Source organism: Astyanax mexicanus, chromosome 19, assembly GCF_023375975.1.
Source record: "Astyanax mexicanus isolate ESR-SI-001 chromosome 19, AstMex3_surface, whole genome shotgun sequence".
Classification (NCBI taxonomy): Eukaryota; Metazoa; Chordata; class Actinopteri; order Characiformes; family Acestrorhamphidae; genus Astyanax; species Astyanax mexicanus.
This window is the reverse complement of record NC_064426.1, coordinates 2762343-2777952: the sequence shown is the minus strand read 5'-3', so window position 1 is coordinate 2777952 and position 15610 is coordinate 2762343. Positions and strand designations below refer to the sequence as shown.

General features: G+C 36.2%; 2 protein-coding genes across 9 annotated transcripts in view; one reads left to right on the top strand and one right to left on the bottom strand.

Moving 5' to 3' along the window:
• Positions 1–15610, bottom strand: part of pdlim7 (PDZ and LIM domain 7) — a 392569-nt gene that overhangs the window by 34122 nt on the left and 342837 nt on the right. Inside the window, exon 12 of one of the 2 annotated variants that reach the window (XR_007427156.1) lies at positions 11741–11822. The exons of the other annotated variant lie outside the window; for it this stretch is intronic. The gene's annotated coding sequence lies outside the window, so the exon portion shown is untranslated. Of the gene's footprint in view, positions 1–11740; positions 11823–15610 lie in introns of those variants that run through there. 2 annotated transcript variants of the gene reach the window in all.
• Positions 1–15610, top strand: part of unc5a (unc-5 netrin receptor A) — a 314174-nt gene that overhangs the window by 24553 nt on the left and 274011 nt on the right. The window lies entirely within an intron of this gene.

Below are 15610 nucleotides of genomic sequence, written 5' to 3'. Positions count from 1 at the left end.
ATTGTGGAATTTGGGAGAAATGTTGTCTGTAGTTTATAGAATAAAACAACAATGTTCATTTTACTCAAACATAAACCTATAAATTGCAAAATCAAAGAAACTAAATAGGCACATATAGTTTAGTTGGAATGCAAAATTCGTGTTGCGTTTTTTAAAAGCAAAGCAGTAAAAATTGAGTGTTTTGGACGCAGAAGATGATCTTCTGTATCATGTCTTCAAAGAACCCTTCCTGGCACTTTAATCTCTGGTAGTGAGCGCGTCCCCGGCCCTGTCGGATAGCGCCGGGCGCCAGAATGGTGGATTAGCGAGCCGACCGGTTAAGTGCGAAAGTGTACGGGGGAAGAAAATCTCCCCACATGACATGTAGGTGACTGCGCTCACAATCCGGCTGCTTGTTTGTTCTGTTTCCAGAACGTGTTTTTTTCTTCCCTTTTTTATAAAACGTGAAGTTCAGCAGAGCCGGGCTGTGGGCGGAACTTGTGAAAAGCGGCTTTAGAAAGCGGCCGGGTGATAAACCTCGCTCCCTGACTCTTCCTTCCGTAATGATACGTGATTCAAACCCATTCGTTGCGACCCCTTAATGCATTCTGATCACCAACAAAAATCCCCCGTCTGCCCGCACCGACACATTTAGTCCGGCCCAAAGTTCCCCTCGGTTCCGCTCTGTTTGTGACTGAACCTTAAGCTGAACCTGCGGGCGGATCGCTCTACAACTCACGACTCCAGCCGGCTCATATTATTCACTGCTTAAGTTTTGAATCTTCCTCTTATTGGCTGTAATGGAGCGCTGTTTTAAAACTGTTACTGAGCTGCTGCAGCCAGTAACAGTTTTAGCTGCTCATTTATTACTGTGTATTCACAAACAGTACTTCTACTAATTTTACTACAGTCTGTAGATCTGATTTTATGTTTTTCTCACTCGTAAAACTATATATAATATAAGTTTCAGAGAGCAGCCCAGTGACTCTTACATAATGATACTTAAATTACCCCATTTGTTGTGGCCCTTTAATTCATTCTGATCACAAACAAATTGGTGGATAACAAATTGGTATGGATAACAAGCTAATACAGTGGAGTGATGGTAGTATGGTAAAAAACTTTATCTGAGGAGCTCCTGCTGCTGTTCCTCACTGTATGAGTTTTTTATCAGAGTAAAAACAGCAGCAAACAACAATTATTCACTCAAAAAAAAAAAAAAACAGAATGGAATTTGTTTAATCGATCCACAGCTCAGGAAAAAGCTCCTGTAAACTCTGGATACGAGGTGAAAATAAACTTCAAGAGCAGTAACTACTGTAGCTTGAAGGACAATTTTAATGCACAATGAACTGAATGTATTTGTTAAGTGGAGAAAGTAGGAATTTGTGGCTGATTTTAGTGCTGTAATGCATCTAATGAATTCACAAATAACATATTGTTAATTGAAAATAAACTTGTCTTTTTTGTGCAATAGAGCTTTTGAACTATTTTGAATATTTAAATAAGTTAAAGTTGTTGGTGTATGTCTTCTTAATGTCGATTGTTTACATTCTTCAGCTCTTCTTCTGAAAATAAAGTCGGATTTTTTCTTATATTGTCTAATTTTGTGGGACAGCCTTAATTTAAAGCCTTAGTGTTTTATATTACATGTACTTCTAACAGTATAATTAAGTCACAAACCTATATTAAAAGCGCAGTCATGCAAAAAACAAAATAAAATAAAATAATATAAATACAGTGATATACATTTTTAGGTTTTGATATACATTTGTGATATACATTTTTGGTCATACCACCCAGCACTAGCCCAAAGTTCCACATGGTTCCACTCAGTTTTTGAGCACTATAAAGCTGATTCTGCAGGCGGCTAGCTCACTAACTCTTCACTAACGACTCCAGCCTGTGTTCAGGTGTAGGTCAGCTGATCGCTGTATGGAAACTCTCCTCACCTGAGAAAAAAAAAAAAAAAAGCTTTAAACAGCTGTCCAATTTAAATCTCACCTGGACGTGTGTATGTGTGAGTGTGAGGCCTATTTCTGGCCAGGGTTCCTCCGAGAGCTCGCTCTGTATGTGTGTGTGTGTGTGTGTGTGTGTGTGTGTGTATTGAGCGCCCTGCGAATCATCCGCTTTCTTGCCAAGACTCTGCACACTCATTTAGATGACACTTTATATCGAGGTCCTGACTCACCGCCACTTATTCAAGGTGCCATCGCATCAGAGTGAGCGAGGGTGTGTGTGTGTGTGTGTGTGTGTTATTGTGTGTGTGTGTGTGATTTACCTTGGTGTCCTGTTTTAAGCTCAAGCTCAGGCTCAGGCTCAAGCTGAAACCCTGGGACCACCTAATTACCCCACCGGCTCTGCAGCACTGAGCTCTGATTTATCATGTTAAATTTAACTCGGTTAAATTTAGAGCCGCACTTAGAAAAACAAGCCAAAAACGATGCCCTGAAATCCCCAGACCCAAAACATTACAACCACTGCCAGCCGAAGCGAATAACAGAGAAAAAAATGATGATCTGGCTACAGATGCTTCTATTAAAATGTGGGATTAAACAGTACATATTATGTAGCAAGTGAATAATCAGTAATGCTCACTTAAGGACAATTTATATGGAGTATTAATGTGGAGTAATGAAGCAGTAACTTTATTAAGTCTAATTGGGGCGAGTACTACGCATTATATACGCATTATAACGTGCTCATAAGACATTGTAAACATGATTATACATATTTTATTATAAAATATGTATAGAAAACATCACAGCCATTTTCATTATGCATTATGAACTGTGATCATAATGCATTAATAGCTGTGTTAATAACATGTCATAGCTCAGTCACAAGAAACTCAGTCCCAGCTTGCAAAATGCATTATGGCGAAAAAAAAGCCAACGTATAAACACACCCTCAGTTATACTCTAATCATTTTTAACTGCTCATGAATTATTCATAGAATTATTCATAGAAAGTATCTATATTTCACACCATGTATCGATAATGTATCACAAACAGAATTGTGGAGGATTTTAATACTGTGATGTCTCTAATATGCATTATGAATTGCAATCATAATGCATTAATATCTGTGTTCATAACATGTTATACATCAATTTTGCAGACTTTAATTATTATTATATGCATTATGACTTAAATCAACATATAAACACACACACTCAATAATACTTGAATATAACATTAGTTATAATCACTTATAATGTATTATAACAGGTCTATGTGCGCTCTAAATAAAGTGACAGACTTTCGTTGTAGGACTACATAATAAATAATAGATATGTACTATACTATTTTAACATGCATATTATATATATTATATTATATAAACACAGCTGGATCACAATTCATAATGCATAATAAACATGGCTATAATGGGTTATGCATTTTTGTAAAACAAATATATATATATATACATATATATAGCCATGTTTATAATGCCTTATAAATGCATTGTAATATGTTATTAATGTGGTTATAGAGTCTAAGAGAGATTACATTCATAAAAAAGTGTTTCCGACATAGCTATATTTGATGCCAGCGAAAACAAACCGATACAATATATCATGATATTGATACTTTGTCCCACCTTATATATTATAGGGTATAAAAAAACAATATATATATATATACAATAATACAAATATTGAGCATTCTTTATTATATAAACTGTTATTTATATTTTATTATTATTATTACTTTTATTATATCAGTGGCATAAAATAGACAATTTCTCAATAACAACTGAGATTAATAATCAGATGGAATAATTAGTGGAATTATTCTCTGGATTATTTCTATAGAGAAATAGCTTTCTAGGTCTATATATTTTATATAATACTTTTGGACATTCTGCACTGTACTGTAATGTGAGTATCCATGCTTGAAAGGAGGCTATGCAGCTTCAGTTCCTTAAAAAAAAAAAAAAAGCTGTTTTGCATATTCTGAAGGAAGGAACTCTATTGGGAAACTGAACCATTTTTCAAGAACAGAGCCGCTATCTTCCAGTACAATTGGGACAAAGCAGTGTGGGCTGAAAATGGGCTTTTTTCAAAAGAGAAGTCGTCGAGATTACAAAATAAAATCTTAGCAATGTGACTCATCAGCCCGTATTACTTCCCTCCGCTGCCCCGAGGAGCGCGCTCATTATACGGGCTTAAAACTGTCTTTTTCTGACACTGGCTTCAGTTAAAAAGGGGATTCTCAGGAGCAGCTGTTTCCCACACACACACACACACACACACACACACCGACACACACACATCGCATTCAACAGGCCAAAACGTACAGTACGGAGGCGGCAATGATTCCCATATTCCACTGTATTTATTCCTTTTTCTGTAAAATTACGCTGGAAAATGTCCTGTTCTGCCTCACCCACGTTCTGTAAATATGCAGTCTAAAGCGCTGCCACTAAGATCGTGAGATAGCTCGGGTTCGAATCCCGGTCATGCAGCTTGCCATGAGATGCCGAAGCCCTGAGAGAGCACAATTTGTCCTTGCTCTCTCTGGTTGGGTACAGTACAGTAGATGGTGCTGCTCTTTCCCCTCTTTCATCACTCCTACACTCTAAAAAACAGAGGTACGACATGAGTACTTTTTTGTACTCGAAGGTACACTCTTTATAATTGTACCCTCAAAGGTACAATATTGGTCTTTACAGGGTCAGATTTGTTCCCTCTGAAGTACAAAGTCATTTCTAACAGCAATAAGTACAAATTTGTACCATTTAACCAGCCAAAGGGTACATTCAGTATTCTGCATCACTGTACTAATAAACAATATATATTTAAATTGCACATTTTTTATTTGAAAGCCAGACAATTTTGTATCATCAAGTTTTTGAGCCATATTTAGTTGATGATAATGTTTATAATCTTTATGATCTTTACTGCCACAAAAACCATGGGTACAAAAAAGGACTTTCACTGAAAGGTACTTTTTTGTGCCTCAATATAAGGTACAGCCCCAGCGACAAGCTTTGTACTCTTTTAAGTACAAATCTGTACTTATATTTCTTAGAGTGTAGGGTGAGGTGGATCAGCACAAGGCTGCATCTGTGAGCTGATGTATCAGAACCTCTGACTTCACATGTATCGGAGGAGGAGTGTGCTAGTCTTCACCCTCCTGGTGTTGAAGTATCACTAGTGATATGATCACTAGGAGGATATACAGATGTGTAGCAGCTGAATGGGAGGGACAATTGTCCATATAAAGATATAAACAAATTGCTTTTGTTTTTTTTACAGTTGTCAGTGCCCTGTCTCCTCTTTAATAAGGTATCTGATACATACATCAGCACATAAACAGAATTTCTGATTTTGAGGTCAGCTCCAAAACCACAATCATGACTTGTGATAGCAGAAAACAGCTTCAGTCGTCTGAGTTCTGGGTTTGTGAGGGTAATTTTTCTATTAGGAGACGAGGACGAGTTCGCAGCTGCTGAACAGCGAGAGCATACATTCTTAATTTCATTCTCTTTCACCCTAAACCTCAAACATCCCCTTTGAAGGCCGCCAGTCCAAACACAATCCTGCAAAACTGGAATAAAGGGTTTCATTTCCCAATGATTCAGGGTTCAAAGCATGCAGAAATCAGACACACACACATTCACGCATACACACACACACACACAGGCTATAACAAATAAAAGCAAATCTACATTCTTCATTTCATAAATGGCTTTAGATCCCCCCCCCCTCCCCACAGACCCTCTGTGTTCCTTTACCTAGCATGTCTTACCTTTCAGTTTCTATTACACTAATCAAACACATACATTACCATTCATCCCCCACTACTGATATCAGAGAGAGAGAGAGAGAGAGACAGACAGAGAGAGAGAGACAAAGAGAGAGAGAGAGACTGAGAGAGAGAAAGACTAAGAGAGAGACAGAGAGAGAGAGAGAGACAAAGAGAGAGAGAGACAGAGAGAGAGAGAGAGAGAGACAAAGAGAGAGAGAGACAGACAGAGAGAGAGAGACTGAGAGAGAGAAAGACTAAGAGAGAGACAGAGAGAGAGACAAAGAGAGAGAGAGAGACTGAGAGAGAGAGAGAGACAAAGAGAGAGAGAGACAGACAGAGAGAGAGAGACTGAGAGAGAGAAAGACTAAGAGAGAGACAGAGAGAGAGAGACTGAGAGAGAGAGAGAGAAAGAGAAAGAAAGATGAGAAAGAGGAAAGAAGAAAAAAGAAGATAGAGAGGGATAGAGTATAAAAGAGAAAGACAGTATAAGAGAGAGAGAAAGAAATATCAGGAGAGAGAGAAAGAGATACAGAAAGAGAGAGAGACAGGTAGAGACATATACAGAGAGAGAGAGCCCCACCCTACACTAAACCACCCTGCTTATATAACTATATATATATATATTTTTTTTTTTCATATATTGTCATTTATTTATTATCCTTCACTTTTGTCATAATTTGATTATTATTTTTGTATTTGTTGAATTGTTTGCTTTGGCAACAGTTGTTATTTGCAATTCATGCCAATAAAGCCATTTGAATTTGAGAGAGAGAGACAGTTAGAGAGAGATACAGAGAGACACAGGTAGAGAGAGATAAAGAGAGGTAGAGAGAGAGATACAGAGCGAGAAAGAGACAGGTAGAGAGATGCAGAGAGAAAGAGGTATATATATATATATATATGGAGTAAAGTGTTACTTAGTCTCCTCTTTAATGTCTGATCTGCCTTTCATGAGCATTTCCATACGTTTATTTCTTTGTTTAAACTCAGTAAAGAATCGTCTGTTTAGTGCTGAGAGATTTCTGTTTCCCTTGACCCTGGCTAGCACTGCTGGAGCAGCATTAGCATTACCCACTAACCACGCTAAGCGCTAGTTAGCTCTTTCGCCATTCAGAGACGGAATGTAGCCTGGAATTAATAAAGTATATATCTATCTATCTAAACTTACTGTAAATAAACGGAAGCACTTTACTCACCCAAATGAACAGGAGAGTTTTCAGGAAAGAAAATCTGTGTAGATTAACACCCATTTTTAACTTTAAAAATAATACGCCTTATGTAAAAAATAGACCAGAAAATAGACGTTTATTGATAGTGTGTCTTATAATCCGGTTTGCCTTATTATAGTGTTAAAAATACAGTTTCTTGTGAACTGGGCAGTAAGGGATGTTGTGATGTATCGCTAAATTAAACCAGTAATATGTTTTTATGCTCTGAATTATTCGACCCTGGCTAGCATTGCTGGATCAGCATTAGCATTACCCTCTAAGTGCTAATTAGCGCTTTCGCCATTCAGAATCGGACTGTAGCCTGGAATCAATAAAGTAAATATCTATCTAGGCTTACTGTAAATAAACGAAAGCACTTTACTCACCCAAATGAACAGAAGAGTTTTCAGGAGAAAATCTGTGTAGATTAACATCCAGCTCTTTTTTAACTTTAAAAATAATGCGCCTTATGTATAAAAATAGATCAGAAAATAGACGTTTATTGATAGTATGTCTTATAATCTGGTGCGCCTTATAGTTAAAAAAAATAATACAGTTTCTAAGAGACGTTGTGATGTATCGCTAAATAAAACCAGTAATATGTTTTAATGCTCTGTAAGATTTGACCTTGGCTAGCACTGCTGGAGCATCATTAGCATTACCCACTAACCATGCTAAGCGCTATACAGTTCAAATACAGTTTCTAAGAGACTTTGTGATGTATCGCTAAATAAATCCAGTAATATGTTTTAATGCTCTGTAAGATTTTAAGTTGCATTAGTTAAATAATCTGAGCACTCACTGCACAGATGCAGAGCTTTTTTTATTCTAATTCTCACAGGTGTCTAAAGTAAGCTTTACTGCTCTGGACTGTAAATAATAATGCTGTTATTTAGCTGTATGTCCTGCAGGATGCCTGTGGCTTTCTTTAGGTTAGGCTAATGGACGGAGATGATGGTGGCGCTGTGCAGGTCGGTCTAAGCGCTGATAGATACAAACAGCACCTGTCTGTTCAGATTAGTATTTACAGAAATACGACGGCATACACGACTGCAGCGCTTTGTTTCAGTCTCTGCATTATTATTAGCTGCTCCTGTCCTCGGCCGCCGCTGAATTTTCTCTATCGGCCCTTCCCAGGCCTTGTAGTCGCCGTCTTATCGTATTAGCCAGCCTTCCGTGCCGGAGCGTCGGCGCGGTTTTCACTTAGCCTTAATTTCTCCCACAATAACTGTGAACTGTGAACGGCGCACAAAAACAAAAAATGTCATTTCCTGTGGAGAGAAAGAGGTGAGCGCAATTCTCTGTAATTTCAGTGTGTTTGACAAGTGAAGCATGGCTGTCCGGCCGGCCCAGACCATGTGCTCGATAGAGAGAGAGAGAGAGAGAGAGAGAGAGAGAGAGAGAGAGAGAGAGAGAGAGAGAGAAACTGACGTTAGCGACAGCGCCGCTACTCAAACCACCACTCCCTCCCACACCAGTCCACTCCAGCTACTTCAATCATTATTATAATACTCTACCATACTTAATCTCATAACTTTCCAAAATTTAATTATCATATTTATAACACTTTAGACTACACGCAAATCATATATTTTTTCCACTCAATCCTTTTATATATACTTTAAAATGGCATTAAATGTTACACATTTAATTTTGTTTGTCAGTGTGATGAAATAAATAAGTTGTATTAAAGTTTTCATTTCATTAAATTTTTTTATTAGATTTCTTGTTCAAATGTTTCTAAAATGTTATGTTTTAACTGAGACTTATTTCTGTATTAACTCTATTATTATTTTTATTATTTTTTACTTTTTTATTATTATTATTATTCATTTTTTATATAAATTTTAAATAACATTTATCCCGTTAGCTTATTTTGATATTTATAAAAATGTTTCAGAAGAAGAACTAAAAGAAGTGTATTTGGTTCAGTTTTAAGATGAAATCCAGTTTATAACTCAACTCCAGAATTATCCTGATTTTATCCTGGATCTTCTGGATTTTTCTGTAATAACCACAATTTTTTTTTTATATAAATGTCCAGAATTAATTCAGATTTTAATACTTTTCAAAACTTTTCAGAATAAATTGTATCCAAATATATATTTTCTAAATTGATAGAGAAGTCTATAATAGCCATGTTTTCATCAAATTATAAATATGAACAATTGTCAAAGGAAGTAAAAATTAAGTTTTTTATTTTTTTTTTATTTTGATGGCTGAAAGTCTTTAATATTCTAATATTGACACATTAGCGTAATATTTCTAGTTTTGATGTTCGTTTTTGTCGAACTGGGAATGTTGTGTAAGAAATATTTTAATAATGCTGTGATGCAAACTATTATGTTGCACATTTTCGGCATGATCCTGAAAAATATTTATGTATTAAATCTATTATTCATTATTTAAATGATTCACATTTAGAATGTTAGCTTAGGCCTTAGGATCTTGTTCACGTTCTCCAAATTAACTGTATCCATTTATACATTTTAAATTGATATACATTTTCTAAAATCTAAATTGAATTTAAAAAGTTTGCGACTCTAGATCAAACACATTTTTATTAAATGATAATTTTTGCTGAAAACATCCATTTATTGTCCCGGTCCACCTTGTGGTGCTGCTTGCTGTTACAGGGTGAACACATTCATGCTAGTGAATAGTGAATCCAGCTAGTGGAAATTAATTAAGCTGGAAAACAGGATTTCTGTGTACTCTAAGATCTTATAAATATGACAAAAAATTGACAAAAGAATAAATATATTGAGTCTTTTTATATTTTGAGAACTGAAAGGCTCTGTATTGTGATAGTGACCCGTTAGCACCAGCGCTAGTCAGACTACCACTCCCCGCTTCACTCTCACAATTAGCCGTCCTGCTTTCAGGGATCTGGAACAAAGGTGATTCCTCGGAGGCCGAGGCAGCGACTCGAGAGACGGCCGGTGACACACTTATGGCTCCAGGCCGCTCTGTTGACCGGAGGAGTCGCTGGCTGTCACTCCTCATCACTGTCTAAAGCGCGATAGCTCGCTAATGGCATCTCTAAAACAGCACGGCTAAAAGAGAGAGAGAAAGAGAGAGAGAGAGAGAGAGAGAGAGAGCACTCGCTGCTATTGTTTGGAAGGTGAAAAGGTGTGGCCTCAAAGAAAAGAAGCAAGAGAAGAAAACAAGGAGAAAACAAGAAAGACGAGAAATCGAGAAGGAAACGAGGGATTTGAGGCTTTAAAGCTAATCCGCTAATTCCTGTTAGCAAAATGCCTCAAACGCTTTATTACTCAAATGTTCAGAAATCAGAACACCAGGATCGGGAATTGAATCTACCTCAGCAGTGCACTGCTGTGCTAAAACACAAATAAATATATGTGTATATTTACATTACACTAACACATTTATCTGAAGTGATTTACAGGGTTATTCTTGTTACAGAGGTGGACCAATGTAATGTTAGGAGTCTTGCCCAAGGACTCTTATTGGTGTAGCACAGCCTTCATTAGCCCAGAACTGAAACTGAACTTTATTTTTTTACTTTTTTATGATCAGTGTTATAAGTTATAAAAATACATTTTTATATTTCATTCTGTATTAAATACATATTTCAGTTAAAAAAAAAAAAGTAAAAAGAAAATGTCATGATATATAATAGGTTTTATTGTTTTTATTTAAATGTATTTTATTGATTGTATTCCTAGTTTTGAGGAAGGGCTGGAAATGTAAAAAAAAAAAATAATAATAATAATAATAAATAAATAAAAACTGTTATTACATATCACAAATTTTCAAGATGATCCCGGAACATTATTTCTGCATTAGCTCTATTAGCATTCATTTATTTTATTAGCATTAAATGACTCACCTTCTTTATGCTGTTAGCTTAGAGCTAGTAATGTCTTTACTAGCATTTAGCATGTTTGTTCACAATTTCTAAATATATTGTATCCAATTATATGTTTTCTAAATTGTTAATTAATAGTGTTCTTTAAGTGGCTCTTCAAGTTCTGGTGTCAGGGTATAGCTCATGTCAGTTATTTAGTTTTATTTTGTTATTTACTGCATTTCTACAGTATATTACAATTGAGACAACACTGTTTTGAGTTAAGTTTGAAATCAAATTAATTCAATTCTAAATTTGATACTAATACATATTAGAGACTTATTTTTATATTTATGAAAATAATTCAGAAGAAGAAGGTCAGAGTATTCCATTAATTTTTTATTTAGTTTATTTGGTTCAGTTTTAAGCTAAAATCCAGTTTAAAACTCAACTCTAGATTTAATCCTGATTCATCCTGATTGCAGTTCTTCTGAATGTTACTGTATTAACCACAAGTGATTTTCTTATAAATTTCCAGAAATATTTATGTTTTTTTTATTCTAATGCTGTAATCTGTAATAAAATTATTACACATTTATAGAGCACAGTAATTGATTGTGGTGATGGACAGTTCTGGTGGAAACAGGAGAGTTGAGGTGCACATTGAATTCTGTGTGATTTGATCAGCCGTGGTTTTATGTTTTTTGGATACAATCCGGGTTAGCACCCAAACATCCCTTTCAGACAGCTTCCTCTTACAGCGTCCACAGTTAATCCTGTTGGATGTGGTTGGTCCTTCTTGGTGGTATGCTGACATTACCCTGGATACCGTGGCTCTTGATGCATCATAAAGACTTGCTGTCTTGGTCACAGATGCTCCAGCAAGACGTGCACCAACAATTTGTCCTCTTTTGAACTCTGGTATGTCTGGTATGAACCTTCACACTCTGCTCTTACTGGTGCAATGTGCAATTAATGAAGATTGAACACCAGGCTGCTCCAATTTAGCCATGAAACCTAAAATCCCACACTAAAATGACGACAGGTGTTTCAGTTTCATTGTCCAACTCCTGTACTTTATTGTGATACTCTAAGCCAGGTGATGTATTGCATTGCTTTTTAGGAATCGAATTCTAGAAAACAAAACCATGTGAGTTAAAATATTGCATCAGTTTTAGTTTATTCACTTTAGTTTTAGGTAGAACTGCAGTTTAAAACTCCTTACTGTATTTCCTCCTGATTTTATTCAGACTGCAGTGCTGCTGGATGTTACTGTACGAGGCAGTGGTGATAATATAAAGATTTCCAGTAGCTGACAGAACCGGCGCTAATTGGGATCTGGGATGTGCTCATTTGCAGGAGTTGTGTTGCTACAGTTCTTACGCATTAGTGTATTTGCATATTCGCCCTGATGTACCTCCAAGATAATGAATAGTAATAGGCTGTTAAACTGTCTGCTCTGAATCTGAGTGTGTGTGTGAGAGTGTGTGAGTGTGTGTGTGTTCCAGAATGTTTCATGGAAATACACTCTACCTGTCATAACAGGTAAAATCGAAGAATAAATCAGATCTAGATCGCTTTGTTTGCGTTATTTATGAATGTTTTAATTCTCTATAAATTGAAACAAGCTGCATTAAAATACAAATCTGATCAAAAAAGGTAAATTAAATAAAAACTCTGATCATGAAAAGATCTAGATGTATATCGATATATAAAGGGAAAATATCAAAAGGAAATTGTGCATGTTAATATAATCAGATTTGACCTTCTGTTTTATGTCTTAGTTTAATAAAGGGAAACACAAGAGGGAATTCCCAATGAACTATAATATAACAATATACTGATCTGTTGCTCTCAGAGTAATGTTGTAAATAATATATTATTATATATAATAATAGTAATAATAAAGGTCAGACAAAATATGGATATTGCAATATATTTTATAGTTTACTTTGTGATACATTATTAGAGAACTGAAAAAAAGCAAACATCAATTAAAATGAAGAAATATAGTAGAAATATAATGTTCACAAGAACCAAAAACTAAGTATTATGTTATCATTATATTAAATTATGATACCATTGTCATTGTGGGAAACGTATTGTGATAAAACCGTATGTCAATAGCAGACCTTAGGAGGAGCTGGTCTAAAGCGCTGCCACTATGATCAGGACATCGATGGTTCGAATCCCGGTCATGCAGCTTGCCATTAGCTGCCGAAGCCCCGAGAGAGCACAATTGGGCTTTCTCTCTCTGGGTGGGTACAGTGCAGTAGATGGTGCTTCTCTCTTTCCGCTCATCACTCCTAGGGTGATGTGGATCAGCACAAGGCTGCATCTGTGAGCTGATGTATCAGAACCGAGTCGCTGCGCCGCTTTCCTCCGAGCATTAGATATATATATATCAGACGTGATACTAAAACTGGATCAGATCTCTAGTGACCGTCCACTCTCTCTCTCCGGTCTCGGGTCTCGCTATGTGCCGGATCTAAAGTTCTGCATCTTCTCAGCACTGCTGTTGGATCTTCAGCTGCTCTGTCTGTCTGACTGACTGATGGTTTGGTGTGAGAACTGCTGTCTGTCCACACTCGCCAGCTAATGATGTCTTCTGGTACCCTTTGTGCTGGAACCCCATCGGGGGTCACTGTTAATGTCATGTGAGCTTCAGCAGTGGCAGCGGTGGAGGTGATGATCCGGCAGGTCAGTGTTCCCTCAGCAGGAAAGCTTCTGTGACCATTTCTTATGTTAGTAGAGTTCTGGCTCTTTATCTGAACATTGGTATTTTGTATTTTTGATGAGTTGCAGACACCCGACAAATCTTTAGCATGCTGGATATCTGATCCAGTCGGTGACTGGGAGTCATAGCAGCAGCTAGATACAGCTAATGAAATTAGCTTGCAAGTGAGACCTCTATGAATAGGATAAATGAAGCTAAAAGCTAAAAACTAAAAAAAAAATGTAAAGTAATAATAAACTACTTGCTCTGAGTATTTCTTTAATTTTAGAAAGTAGAATAATGTATTTTAAAGTTGTGTAGAGGGAACCTGCAATAAGACACTAACACAGTTGAATAAACAGACGTCAAAATAAACAAATCACTAATGCAAATTAAACACAAAGACACAATGTATTTCAAAATAAAAGCTCATATTTGTCTCGTTGTTTTTTTGTTTGTTTATTTTTATTTTTTTTGCTGATCTAAAAATGACAAAAAAAAAACGTGACCAATATTAAACTAAAAACTTTATTATGAATATAATGTTGCACTTCAAGAAAATCTTATTCAGACTTGCCACCCTGTTTTTTAAAACACCTGGATACAGATCTACTGTTCTATAAAGATTTGAGGCTTTAGGGAGATTTTATTGGTCGGAGTGCTGAGCTTTTAAAAATGATCAGGGTCTCTGTTACTAATCCCAAACCACCTCTAAACATCGTCAGAACTTTGGGACCTTATTCCCATTGGTCCCAGTGAGCACTGTGGGGAAGAACACTGCATGCAGATTTTACATTATATTTCTGCATTATTAATGACTCACTGCAGACCAGCCTGGAACAATGTGGTGAAATATTAGTGTTATCGGGATGAATTATATCCCAGAAGCTTTCCAGAGTTTTTCCTGGGTATTCTCAGTGTTTCTGGATCATTAAACAACCGCACAAATCATAAAAAGACAGATTTAGAGCAATTATAGAGATCATGTAAACAAAACAACAACAACAACAATGAGATGACTTGGCTGTCAGCTAATTATATCATTTTTCGTTGGGGTTTCTGCAAACCCAAGCACTTTTTTAGGTCCCAGCCGTGGAGGATTGTTCATATATTGTTGTATTGTTGTATATATATATATATATATATATAACACAGTGTCACCTTATAAAAAGCTTATAGAAAATATTTAAGATTGGGTGATATGGTAAAACAAAATGCATGGTATCACAGTATACTGAAGCCATTTTCCGTCATTTTGAAATGCAGAGAAAGTATCATTATCAAAGTTATATAAATGTTTTGTATTATATATTTTGTAAATATAACTTTGCAATTTATATACATTTTGTAAATAATGTATTATTTTTATTCTTCGCCAGATAATTATATATATATAAACTACTGTTATGAAGTGAACAAACAAGTGTTAAAGAAGCCAAAATATGTTTTATACTTTTTTATATTTATAAAAAAAATATAACATATTATATTTTAGATTCTTCTTTGTTTTGTCATATCGGCAAAAATATTGTTATCACAAAATATATACAGCCATATACACTGTATTCGCCTTAAAATGCGCACCAGGGCGATATTAGCTAGCGGTTCGTCCCACGTTGCTTGTTTTAATACAGTAAATGGGAAAGCTACACTCTGATATACTCACCTCTGAATGGCGAAAGAGCTAGAACTTAGCACGGTTAGTCGGTAATGCTAATGCTGCTCCAGCAGTGCTAGCCGGGGGTGGCTTTACTGCTACTTAATATCTGACTGGTAGAATTCATACATAAGGAGCACTGGATTATGAGGAGCTCTGATGATTTCTGGGAAAATTGAAAAGGATAAAAGGATTTTAAGTGCCCCTTATAGTCTGAGAAATACGGTAATATTGTGATATTATTTTAGGACCGTATTGCCCACCCCTATCCCACAGGTCAGTGCGATTATCTCAGTATCTCAGTACCACACTTTGTGGCTTTGTGTGCTTTTGGACACCATTCTGCTCTACTCTACCTGTCAGAGATCATCAGTTTTGTACTTTTTCCAGATTTGGCAACCTTCAAGCTGCTTTCTAGACCATTCACCAGAGTCTTATTGGCTGATGCTGAGGCTCAGTCCTCAGGGGAGCAGATCCAGTCC